The 14,073-nt window shown below is 39.8% G+C and overlaps 1 protein-coding gene across 1 annotated transcript in view; it reads right to left on the reverse strand.

Moving 5' to 3' along the window:
• Positions 1-5,234, reverse strand: part of LOC114249779 (fatty acyl-CoA reductase wat) — a 51,485-nt gene extending 46,251 nt beyond the window's left edge. The window contains exon 1 of the mRNA XM_089737310.1: positions 5,084-5,234. The gene's annotated coding sequence lies outside the window, so the exon portion shown is untranslated. The remainder of the gene's footprint in view (positions 1-5,083) is intronic.
• Positions 5,235-14,073: the final 8,839 nt, after the last annotated feature.

A 14,073-nucleotide genomic window follows, 5' to 3' on the forward strand; every position in this document is an offset into this window, starting at 1 on the left:
TTGTATTCCTCATGCATAATTAAAAAAATATTAACTTTCTGCACTCCTTCTCTATATTCTCTATAAGTGTGGGAAATGTCATGCTCCTCCGTCCGCGCAATTTTCGTAAAAAGGGGCACAAAGTTTTTGCTTCACGTATTAATTTATAGATGATATTATTTCAGAGCCTTCGAGAATTATTTACGGCTTCTATCATCGATAATCGAGCGAGCAACGCAAAAGTTAATTTAATTTAAATTCAGATTTAAATAAAACTGTTTTTTTATTAAGATTCAACCTCGCATTCTTTATTGTTAAGTAAATCATATTAATTCCAACGCTTTGAATTTTAATTTTACTAAATTAAATAAGTTACTAAATAAAAATTGTTCAAAAAAACATCACGAAACGTTATTTGATTGGGTGAAAAAATTTAATTTTAACTTGCGTATAAATTTGAGTAAAATTGTGTACGTATTTGTGTATGCGAATGTTATTACTGGTGGTAGGACGTCTTGTGGGTCCGCGCGGGTAGGTACCACCACCCTGACTATTTCTGCCGTGAAGCAGTAACGCGTTTCGGTTTGAAGGGCGGGGCAGCCGTTGTAACTATACTTGAGACCTTAGAACTTATATCTCAAGGTGGGTGGCGCATTTACGTTGTAAATGTCTATGGACTCCAGTAGCCACTTAACACCATGTGGGCTGTGAGCTCAGTCACCCATCTAAGCAATAAATAAATAAAAAAGTTTATCATTTGTTATTTGAAAATCTAAATTTCAGTGTAGAATTTTACTACGAGCGGCACTGAAAATTTCGGGAATTAACGAAGTGACACAACATTACCATTTAAAAATGTATTTATTGCTTTTCGAAGTATTCTCCTCGAAATTTGACACATTTTTCCATACGATGGAACCAATCAATGAAGCAATCATTCCATTCGGAAGTTGGGGTCTCCAAAATGGCCGTTTTGTAGGCGTCCACAGCTTCTTCAGGTGATGAAAATCTCTATTCACGCAATTTATTCTTTATTTTAGGGAAAGTATAGAAATAATTAGGGCTTAAGTCGGGGCTGTACGGCGGATAGTCTAATAATTCTATGTTTTCTTGCTCTAAAAACTCTTTTGTTCTGTGCGCGGTGTGAGAACTCGCATTGTCGTGATGGAGGTTGATGCGGCGGTTGCAGTTCTCTTTACGGAGTTCAGAAACGACCTGTGGCAAACAAATGCTAGCATACCATTCTGCATTAACCGTCCTTTGTCCCTCAAGAGGAATAGTCTCGTAGCATTTTTGGAGACAAACGTGGCCACCATTTTTTTTGCAACACTCCGTGAACGAACAATTTTTGTTGGCTTTAACTCATTTTCGAACACCCAAACTCGTGACTGGTTTTTTGTTTCGGGTTCGTACGCGTATATCCAGGATTCGTCACCTGATACAATGTTGTATACAGCATTTGAGGATCCTGCGTGGAATCTTTCGAGAGTTCAGACGCACCAAGTAACGCGAGCCGCTTTTTGCTCTTCACAGAGCGAATGCGGTATCCATCGGGAAAACAACTTTTTACACCTAATTGTTCATGCAAGATTATTTGTATTTGACTCATGCCAATGTCTAAAGTTGCCTGAATTTCGCGGTATGTCACATGTCGATCTTCCTCAATCAGCTTACGCACAGCATCAACGTTTTCTTGGGTGACTGCAGTTTTTGGACGACCTTGACGGGGATCATCACTGAGCTTGACACGTTCACGTTGAAACTCAGCAAACCAGCGATAAATTGTGGTTTTGGATGGGGCGTCATCACCAAATGCAGAAATCATCCGGTCAACACACTGTTTTTGTGTTAAACCACTTCGAAAGTCATAATAAATCATCGCTCTTGAATTTTCTCGAGTCAATTCCATTTTCTCAACGACTAAACAAGTTTGACAAAACCTCGTGATAAGACCGAGAATCTTTTTTTAAATAAATAAATGGTATTCGATTTTTAAAACCAAGGAGTTTTCAATTAAAAAGATTTTAATATGACAGGAACAGTGGAAATATTCCATTTCCGATACTTTTAGTGCAGCCTAGGTATATAGTGAAACGTAAATAACAGAATTAAACAGAACAGAAGTAAAAGAAGAAACAGGAATGTCGCTATTTATGGCATGAACGAGAAAAAATTAAATTATCTAAATGTAATATTTAAGACAGTACCTATCTCGTAAAGTGATGGGAATTTACTGGGGGTTCAATGGACCTTTTTGGTAAAACCCGACGGGCCACGGTCCGACGGGTTTTATTCTATATTACACATGAGTTCTTGCTCGGGTATTTAACGTTTCGCCATTATTAAAACAAGTAACAACCCGAAGAGACAAGAAATTAACAAAACCAGCGGTCGCCCAGTAGTAGAAATTCGACCATAATTAATTAAAATTATTAAATAATTAAAAGCTTGCAAATACAGGGGTCTAGGCTCCAAATATGATTTTGTCTCATTCGGTGTCGAGACCCTTGGTCCGTGGGGTCCTAGCGCTATAAGGCTTTTAAAGGAAATAGCAAAAAGGCTAGTCGACATCACAGGAGACCAAAGAGCTGGCAGCTACCTCGGACAAAGAATTAGTCTAGCTATTCAAAGGGGGAAACCTGCCAGTATCTTCGGAACCTCGCCTAAAGGGACCCCTTTTAATAACATATTTTAGTTATTAAATTTTATTTTTTATTTTTTTAAGGTTTTTAGTTTTAGGTTCATTCTTATAGTTGTCTCATACTTAAGTATATTTATTAAAATTATTAGTTTGAACATTATTATGGTTACAAATAATATTAAAGACAAACAATATTAGGGGTTAAATAGTCTAAACTGAATAAAAAAACAGCGCCCCTAGCGGCAAACGTAGGCAAACGTTTTAACTCCATACTAATTTTAATTAACTTTTACGTCATCGAGAACGTTAAAAAATTCGTAATAAGCACACAGGTTATCTGTTTCGTTGACACCATGAGCGCACATGACACTGGGAGAAGAGATCTCGTACGCGCAGACCGAGATTCAATTCCGACTTCATGCCCAGCGTAACTTTTTTGCGTAGATGAACGAATAAACGCCCTATGAGTCCACGGACATCAGAACGCACTCATCCACCTCGCGAAGTGAGGTCGAAGGTACGCCTGTCGCGACCTCCCGGCCGGACCTCGAATAACGGCAAGATAAATTTTGGATTCGATGCGGATTAAATACGAAATTTATCTCAACATCACCGAACACAGCATCCATATTAAACACCCAATCTTCAGGCTTAGCGCTCATAAAAAGTCTGCTAACGATTTATTGCATCCAATAAAGATAACATTTATTGTACAATAACAATACATCTTTTCGCATTAAAAGTGTACAATTTCCAAAAATATTCGAAATTGAGTTAATATGCGGAATCATTTGGTATCACCAGTTTTTTTTTTTTAAATACTGTCAAAAGAACGTAGTTTAGTTTTGGTTGTTTTTTTTTTAGTTGACCTATGTTTTGACTACTATTAACAAAATTATTATATAATTTTAACTTACTTTAAAAGACAGGTAATGTAACTGATAAAAAAATAAAAAATAAATGTTGCAAAGATTAAAGATATCACATGTTAAACCTTTAAAACACTCTCCTGTAACATTACTAAGTTTTGAGATTATACAGTTTTAATGAGAAGACGAACAGAAAATTCCTATTCAAACATTTCTAGAACACTTTTGTGGGACAGTGTCGAGCTTACTGCCAACTTGTCGATGATCCTGTGCAGAGTTGCCGTGTGGGTGAGCCCGGGCTTAACCGGGAGGGGCCGCATCTGCTAACAGTCGCCCCAGCGCCTCCGAAGGAGACTTGGCAACTCGAGAGCATTTACTACCGGATCGGAATCGCGACCCACTGAGAAGATCCGGCGAGAAGTTTAGCAGACTATGCATTGTGGAGATGGAGGTGCTAACTTTTTTATTTATTATTGCTTAGATGGTCGGACGAGCTCACAGCCCACCTCGTGTTAAGTGGTTACTGGAGCCTATAGACATTTACAACGTAAATGCGCCACCCACCTTGGGATATAAGTTCTAAGATCTCAGAAGAGTTACAACGGCTACTCCACCCTTCAAGCCGAAACGCATTACTGCTTCACGGCAGAAATAGGCGGGGTGATGGTACCTACCCGTGCGGACTCACAAGATGTCCTACCACCAGTAAAAGAGGTCCTACCACCAGTACAAGAGGACCTACCACCAGTACAAGAGGTCCTACCACCAGTACAACTGCTGGTTACTAGTGTCGGGCCGACCTCCGTACACTCAATGGACATGAATTGATGTCTGAAGAAGTAATTCACAAGTCGCGAAGGGAGCTAAGAGAATAAAGGCTTAAATAAAGTTCTTCTGTGCGTCATTATCGTTCTAAAGATCAACCCAAAGACGAAAGGCCATGGTATCTGGCCCATGCTGTTTTTAGTCTAGCGTATGCCAAGAGTTGAGCCGAACTACAACTGAAAAAATACAATACCCTATCCCTAATGGCTCTGTGTATTCAAATTTTCATATCGACAACTCTCTTTATTGGTCGGTTTCTTTCTGTTTCTTTTATTCCACATGACTTTTTGTCTTGTTTTCAATCACACGCTCCCAGCTATCTCAGTTTTCGGTAGCTCTAAAAGGTCAAAAACAGTCTCAGTGAGTGCCAATTGACCACAGCAACGTGACGTCTCCTCTAACCATGAGCTTCGGCTGCAAGAACCAGTCTAACGAAATCGTCGAGTCGTCAACGTCAAATGTGAACTAGTATTTGATGAAACTTCAGACAAATAAACGTGTCGTCCTTATTCGCGATTCTTGATCTAGGTACGACTTAAGAGCAGCCAAGGATTTCCGCATTCTTAAATGAAACTCGAAGGAAACAGAATCCGAAAACGCATGCTCATTTAATTCGCTCTTATGCCGAAAAGCGTAAACATTCAAATCGCTTGCGAACGGTAATTTATAATTAATTATAATTTTTAATAAACACGAGCATCGCGTCGTGAAAGCGCTTGTATAAATTTTTAATGAGCAATTAAATTTAAATAAAAGAAAATTCACTCACCCTAAAACCGCGCGTGTTTGCACTTGAACAATTATAAAGTTCTTATTTAATTAATTTTAACTGCGTAATTCGTCACACGTCTTGAGCCCGCTTCAGACCTTCGTATACTGTTGCGTTGCTGGAAACGAGTATAGCTCCGAATCAAGTGTGTACAATCTACGCATGCAGAGGAGAACAACTTTTGTTACTGTTTATTTGATATTTGTATATGACGGCGTTAACGATATTTCTGTTATAAAGCACGTGCAATAGGAGTGACTCATACACAGCCAGGTGCGCCGGCCGTGTCATTCCACTCGTAAAATAGCACGTGCAACAGGAGTGACTCATAGATAAGCCAGGCGCCGCGGCCGTTATAAAAAGGCGGTATGCGCCTTGCAATGGACATTCGTTCGACTGCGTTTGCCCGGTTCACCTACTATATCCTTGTTACATTGTGTGATTAAGTGACTGTTGTACCTACTGGTTAAGGTTGGATCAGTGTTAAAGTGAATTAAGTTATCACATTGTTGATTAAATCAGGAATCAAAAAGCGACTTCGTTTTACTTGGTGTTCAACAAGATAATGTCTACCCCCGATCCTATATATATTTGTCGGAGACTGTCATTACTTTTGTAGCTAAACGAAACGCAGCACGATTCCCGAGAGATTGCAGAATGATTGCGGTATCGTCGGGTGGAGAATTAGTCCTTCATAAGCCGTTGCACCGACTCTTCTATCAAGACCCGAGCATCGTTCTTGTCGAATCCGTCGCTTGTGACGAAGGGCTCGACGAGTAAATCAATCCTCAGACACAGGCCACTGAGTTTCTCGCCGGATCTTTGTTTTTTTTTATTGCTTAGATGGGTGGACGAGCTCACGGCCCACCTGGTGTTAAGTGGTTACCAGAGCCCATACACATCTACAACGTAAATGCCGCCACTCACCTTGAGATATGGGTTCTAAGGTCTCAGTATAGTTACAACGGCTGCCCCACCCTTCAAAGCAAAACGCATGACTGCTTCACGGCAGAAATAGGCGGGGTGGTGGTACCTACCCGTGCGGACTCACAAGAGGTCCTACCACCAGTAATAATTTGGATATTTTTACTTGTAGGTTAGTGACGGTTATACAAATGTTCAAGGGCATCCTCCAGGTTAATAGTAGAGGTTAAGTCGTGCAATTGTTTAATGTTTATTGTGAGTCAAAATATTTCCTTGCATTATAAGTTAGATTCACTGTATAGGTGAGGAACGCAAGGGAAAATGTATGTTGTACAGATCATTGCCTTGTAAACCGGACCTTGTTATACTAAGTTGGAGTATTATCGACAAACGCCTTGATGACCCGTAGGTTGGGCGTCCTCCGCAGGAGCCCCCCTACTCCAGTGAGAGGATGCTAGAGGAGTTGTTTGGTGGGTAGAGCCCCAAAACATTTTAGACCCGCGGTCTACTCCCAATATAAATAGACCGTCAAATCCGAAATACCCCGCGCGCCCTCTAGGCATGGACACCCCGTATGAGGTTTGGTCCCATACCCGAAAAAAGAACTATACAAACTGACACTTAGAATGTATGCCTCCAGTTGGGTCGGGTTCACGTTGTTGTTGTCCATGGACTCAACTTATCTATCGAACTAAGTAATAAAAAAATCATTAACGTAACTTGCACAACTAAATATTAAAAATACTACGATTTTTTTTTTTAAATACAGCTACCAAAGATTGTATACCTCTGTTTTAATATTATTACGGACGGAGCAAAGTTGACATGACCGATCGAGGTAGTCCGGAAAAACTTAAAAATTTGCTCAAATGTGATATTACCTTAATACAAGGCACAGTTTATTTAACAACAGTAGATCAAATCTTTTACAATCATGAATTAATCTATAATAATGTTAGTAAAAGTGATTTCTTAAAAATATGTTATTAAGGTTATGTAGTGACAATACATACATACAATTGCTTTTTTTTCATTATCCTACCTAAGCTAGACAGCGTAACCGGGCGAGTAGATGAGCTCACGGGGCTCAAACCGGGAGTGTTGTTAACACAAGGAATTTTCTTCGGTTTTTATCTGTCGCAGACATAACTAAAATAAAAGACTAATATAAACAGAACTTTACCTAAAACTGCTTTCATGTTTTTTGTTTTTTTTTTAGAACACTACATTACTTGTATTTATTACACTTCGCACTTTGGAGGCTTAACGACAAAGGAAGATCTTCCACCGAGCGGATGATATTGCTCGGCAAACCGACGGTCCGAATGTTGTTGTTCAGAACTTGTATATATGCGTATTGTATGTATTTATATTGTATGTATTGTATGTATTTATCTTGAAAATGTCGTAAGCAAGATTCAGGCATCTGTCAATTATCTTGCGTTGTATGATGGCTACCCGCCACACGCACCTTTAAATTTGAAGTGGTTTAATCCAAAATTCTTGTTTTTTTTTTTGTAAGCATCAAAATGCACTTGGTGATTTGTTATCTTTTAGTTTGCTTTTATGATTTAAAAAAGACGAAAATAGTAATGCTTTGTCTTTTCCTAGCTCAAAATATACTGTATAATTTTATAAATTAATATAGCACTTGTTTATGAGTCGTTCAAAGTATAAAAAACATTTTCTTAATTTTTTTAGATAAGCCACTTAAATTACTCCAATCCCGCGGTAGGGTCAAGAAGCGTCAGTTGGATGTGGTAAAGGTGGATATGGAGGAGAATAACCTCACTCAAAAAGATGCCGAAGACGAAATGGAGGAGTTTAAGTAGAAAAGCGGACCCTGGTATTAGACCAGGAAAACATCAGACTGAATCAAGAAATTCCGTAACGAAAATAAAACCTAACACCCCCCACTCCGCCTACCATGTAGCTCGCGTTCAACACATTCACACGTTGCGCTTGTGTAGTGTTTGTAAATAAGCGCGCGGCGTGACGTCGCACTGCATGCGCATCATGAAAAATCTGCCCATGTCTCTCTCGCGCGGTCTAGCTTATGAGTGTGAAGGGCACAGTTAAAGTTTTACTTTTAATAAGACCACGCTATAAATATAGCGTGGTCTTATTAAATTTTATTATTGATTTAATATTAAATTATTATTGTCTAATTATAATTATTATAATTTCATAATTTGATAAAAAGTGCTATGCAATAGCTTTACCGCGGCAGTCCCCGAGTGACACACGTGTTTTTTCTATTTCTGGTTAAATACAATTTAGGTGGATTACATTAAACAACAAATATGACTTTTGTTAATAAGTAAGCTTAATTTATATTAGTTATATAAGTAAGTGTATAAAAATAATTATAAATTAACAACAAATCCCGGTTTGGGTAGAGGCCTCCTTCAAATATTCCCATTGTTGTCTGTCTTGGGCTGTGAAGTGCCCGTTTATGTCTACTGATCATTTCAGATCGTCTTCCCAGCGGCCTAAGGGTCTCTCCTTCTCTCTCTTGCCTAGTGGTACTTTCCACTGGTGTGGTCCACCTTCCATTTAAGTGCCATTTAAGTTTTAGAGCAAAAGTCACAGCGTTTTTAACTTTAGGGATATTTCTTATCTTTGTGTGTTTTATTTTGTCCATTTTCCTTATTTAACATGCTTCGCTCTAAAGCTCATTTGATTTAGACATATAATGCAATCAAATATGTTGGAAAAGCAGTCGATCTTAGGACAGATGCAGGACTGTATTGTAGAAACAACACGAGAAACTGCACTAAGATCATTTGAGCTGTTTTTATGTATTTATTGCTTAGATGGGTGGACGAGCTCACAGCCCACCTGGTGTTAAGTGGTTACTGGAGCCCATAGACATCTACGACGTAAATGCGCCACCCATCTTGAAATATAAGTTCCAAGGTCTCAAGTATAGTTACAACGGCTGCCCCACCCTTCAAACCGAAACGCATTACTGCTTCACGGCCGAAATAAGCAGGGTGGTGGTACCTACCCGAGCGGACTCACAAGAGGTCCTACCACCAGTAAACAGACAGACAGAAGCAAATGGATACCAATCCTAAATGGTCCCGACCCTCATTGGTCATGAAACAACAAGAAAGATCAAGAAGTATCACTTCTATCCACCTGCCCGACCGAAGCAGTCAATGCAAAATAAAACCCACTTGCATCACTGCAGTGTTACATTTACTGTGGTCACTTCGAGAAAAAATAATACGACCTCAGCATCTCATGGAGCTGTTGACGTCACGTCGTAACATTTGCGTGGTTTTTTGTTTTGTTAATATTCGATGACAAATTATGTTTATTCGTAAATATGCTGTGTGTAGATATTCAATAGATACTGCACATTAAATGTGTCGCCGATCGATCCACATTACGTTCGCGTATCGGCCTTAGGTGCGCTCGCGAAGATGCTGCCTTTGGGCTGTTGAGCCTCCTCTGGGGGCGCTCGGGCAGCTGTTAGCAAGCCTTCACCTGCTATTTTTTATTGATTGCTTAGATGGGTGGCCGAACTCACAGCCCTCCTGGCATAGACATCCACAACGTAAATGTGCCACCCACCTTGAGATATAAGTTCTAAGGTCTCAGTATAGTTACAACGGCTACCTCACCCTTCAGACCGAAATGCATTACTGCTTCGCGGCAGAAATAGGTGGATAGTGGTAGTACCTAGCCGTGCGGACTCACAAAAGATCCCACCACCAGTAATAAGCTGGGTCATTAAAGACAGCGTTGCAAACGCACTCACCCGAATATACACAACTTTATTTCGACAGTCTCCAAAGCCTTACTTATATCATTAGACTCTGGATATTGTACTAACAAAAAGTGTAACACAAATATTTTTATTGGACTTAATTACACAGCAGTGTGTCTCGTGATAATTTTACTGAAAATACACCGGTCACCATCCTCGCCGAACCCGTTGCTTGCGACGAAGGGCTCGACGAGTAAATTAGCCCATAGACACAGCCCACTGAGTTTCTCGCCGGATGTTCTCTGTGGGCCGCGTTTCCGATCCGGAGGTAGATTCTGCGAAGCCCGGCTTCTGCTCTTACTAGGGCCAGTACTAGCAATTTCTCTCAAGCCCCGTGAGCTCACCTACCAGTCCGCAAGTATTTGGAATAGCCACTAAAGCCACCAATAATTGGGTAAGAAAAAACTCCCGAAAGATTGGTACCTACTGATGTTAAAGTTGCTGCGTTAATAAAATCGTTAAGATAAAAAAACGTTAAAATTAAAATAAAATATAGTTGTAGTTAGCTACTACACATTTACCTCTACAAGTTCTTTAATATTATATTAGATGTCATCTATTAGAAGCAAATTTGTTAATGAGACAAATCTTTTTTGGTCAACGAGAACAACGCCTGAATGAATATTTGGAGCAAGCATAAGTCAATCATTCTTTGTAATGTTAGAAAAGTTAATAGGAATGTGTATTGGATAAAACATAAATATTTGTTTTTCTTTATATAAAGAGATGATTATAGTGCCCAGTGTTAAATGTTTTTCAGAGTCCGTAGGCGAAGCTTTTTTAGTTTTTTTTTTATCGGGCATTATTCTCTCGAAAGATACGACTGCACAGACAGTCATTGCTGTTATCGTAGCCCATAGACATCAACCAACTCTTAGTCGTTAGTCACAACTGTGAACGACCCTTCCTACAATGAATTCTAAATATAGGCTGTATGATGGCGCCAATCATAGTAAAACCACGAAAAAATCACCCTGTCCGTAATGTTTACCAAGATGGCGGTGAGGTTAGAAAACGTATTGATAATTCTAATAGGTTGTTCGGAAAGTAATTTCGTTTTTTCCCGACAGCGGATTTAATTGTATTTTTTTTCCCCCAACTTAACATTCAAGCCGTATAATTTTTATATGCTTTGAGAGCTCATATAGGTAGCAAGGCTTGTGTGTGAAAAACTCTAATTAATTCTACGCAGTAGTTTTTGGTTGTTGCCCTTTTAAATATGGAGAGGGATAAGTAGATTTTTTTTTATTGCCCTTGTAGGCAGATGAGGAGCATACGGCCCACCTGATGGTGAGTGGTTACCGTCGCCCATGGACTTCAGCAATGCCAGGGGCAGAACCAAGCCGCTGCCTACCGCTAAATTTTCGACATATCTTACTGTTTTACTACAGAAAGGGTAAAAATGCTGTTCAAGCCAGAAAGAAATTGACCGATGTGCATGGAGAAGGTGTGTTGACAGTACGCCAGTGACAGAACTGGTTCGCTAAATTTCGATTCGATCCGATTTTGATGTCGTAGATGCACCACGTTCGGGAAGGCCGGTTGAAGCTGATAAAGACGTGATAAAGGCATTAGTTGATGCCAACCGGCGAATAACAACACGTGAGATCGAATTGAGGTTAAATTTATCAAATTCAACATCTTATGACCACTTGAAAGGCCTGGGATTATCCTCGAAACTCAATGTATGGGTTAATTTCCACAAAAAAAACGAAATTACATTGTGAGCTCGTTCACCCATCTAAGCAATAAATAAAAAATAAAAATAAACGCAAAAATATTTTACTGTAATTAGTTTTTGATACGTGTGCGCATTTTCAAGTGAATTAGGCCGTTTTGAATTGTGAGAAAATTACGTCGCAATATTTCGCTACGTATGCAAAATGTTTATGTATAGTTAGACGGGTAAGAGAGTAACGCCATCTATAGCCGAATAGTCGAACGAATATCGAAGGATCTAGTAACATCTACAACGCTCGAGAAGTACAACGCCATCTATTGTCAGATTGCGGAAACACAATACTCGACTTTTGTGGAATATTCTTGATAATTCTGGAATGTGGTATCGGCTACAAAAGCGTTGCAGAGACGGCACGTAGTCAGTTAGTAATCGGAACTACTCGAAGCGAAACAGCGTACGGATCACCTGAAGCGAAGCGGAAGAAACGAATTGAGAATTTTAAAGTGCTCTGTGTGTTCTAAGTGATAAATACAGTTCTAAGTTGTACTTTGGTGGAACATTTATTTATCCCGAACCCCAGCGCGTAGCAGCATGCTAGATCAAACCATTATGATAAGTCGAGTCGATAAGTTGCGACATAATGCACCAAAATATAAGTTTAGGTAATAAGTTATTTACTTTAATTTACCGAATTGTATTATTCGTGAATAAATTATTTAAATGCAATTAGAATTTAAATTTATTTTGTATTCGTTCGATTCTGTAATTAGATTGAACTCGACTCGTTTTGTTTAATATAATTACGAAGTCAAAATCAAACAGAATTTTCTAGATTGTTTTCGTGTTGTTGTCGGGTGAAATTTTTGTCTTTTATTTGTCCTACCTAAGCTGATGGCTTTGAGAGGCTATGTCAGCGTAACCTAACAATATTTTTGTCAGCTAAAGTTCGTTGCCTATTTTTGCTTTCGCCGAAAAATCTAAACACTCTTTAGTTACATGAGTCTTATGTCTTATGAGACCCCTGAGCCCATCTGGTGTTAAGTGGTTACTGAAGCCCATAGACATCTACAACGTAAATGCGCCACCCATCTTGAGATATAAGTTCTAAGGTCTAGTTCTAAGGTATAGTTACAACGATTTCCCCACCCTTCAAACCGAAACGCATTACTGCTTCACGGCAGAAATAGGCAGGGTGGTGGTACCTGCCCGCGCGGACTCACAAGACGTCCTACCACCAGTAATTACGCAAATTATAATTTTGCGGGTTCGATTTTTATTACACGATGTTATTCCTTCACCGTGGTAGTCAATCGTGAACAGTTGTGGAATACGTATTTCTGGACCGGACATCTTATGCTTTAGGCCACGACGACTTCGAAAGTCAGCCATAATTGAACATGTTATTTTCAGTTTTAATAACTATATTTATAAATAGGCGATCTGACACCCAAAACAATGCAGGTGTAGTGTTCGCTCACGCGGCCCGCACCGACTTGAAACCCCTTCAAATCATTCAATCCCGTTTTTGCAGGATAGCCATCGGAGCACCATGGTTCCTAAGGAATGTGGATCTCCATGATGACCTGGAGCTTGACTCAGTTAGTAAGCATTTACAGTCGGCATCAGTGCGCCACTTTGAGAAAGCGGCACGACACGAAAACCCTCTTGTCGTGGCCGCCGGAAATTACATACCCGATCCTGTGGACCGAATGGTAAACAGTCGACGTCGCCCTAAACTCGTCATTACGGATCCTCCAGATCCACTAACGGTGCTTTTAGGTACCTCAAGCACCGGTCACCGTTCTCGTCGAACCCATCGCTTGCGACAAAGGGCTCGACGAGTAAATTAACCCTCAGACACAGCCCACCGAGTCTCTCGCTGGATCTTCTCAGTGGGTCGCGTTTCCGATCCGGTGGTATATTCTGCGAAGCATTGCTCTTGCTAGGGCCAGTGTTAGCAACACTCCGGTTTGAGCCACGTGAGCTCACCTACACGTCAAGGCTAAGCTGAAATAGCCTCTCAAGGCTATCAGCATAGGTAGGGAAAAAAATTTGTCTGCTGTGCGTGAAATTTTAACTTTCTTTTTGAAACCTCTTAGCCGGAATGATCCACAGACTACACAGAGATATAAGAGTCAACACTGGCAACAGAGTTTAGTTTCACGCGATATGAAAGTTCCCACTCGGTATCAATACTAAATCATTGCGGAATGCAATAATATCAAAACTTGCCATGCAAATTTAAAACTTGCGCTCTCCGTTCAGATTGCTAATCAGCTTAATGTTAATTTAGCAGTTATGCGAAGAAATTCAAGTAGGTTTTAAGTGAATGGAAACCCATACAAACATATACGATTTATTTGTACACTAGTAGGGAACTTAACGGTAAAGAATTAAGACATAAACTCCTATGAACGTCCTTGAACACTTCAAAAACTTTTCGAATTCCGAACGCATGGGTACCGAGCGATTAGTTCAAAGGTCACAAGCGCCGTGACTCATTTCATGAGAATTTAATATTAATGACGAACGCCGATAAGTTGTAATTTACGTAACGAGAAAAACGAGTTACTGTCTTTTCGTAATAGTGAAAGTAGCATTCGTACT

Source organism: Bombyx mandarina, chromosome 23 (assembly GCF_030267445.1).
Source record: "Bombyx mandarina strain Sakado chromosome 23, ASM3026744v2".
In the NCBI taxonomy this organism is placed as follows: Eukaryota; Metazoa; Arthropoda; class Insecta; order Lepidoptera; family Bombycidae; genus Bombyx; species Bombyx mandarina.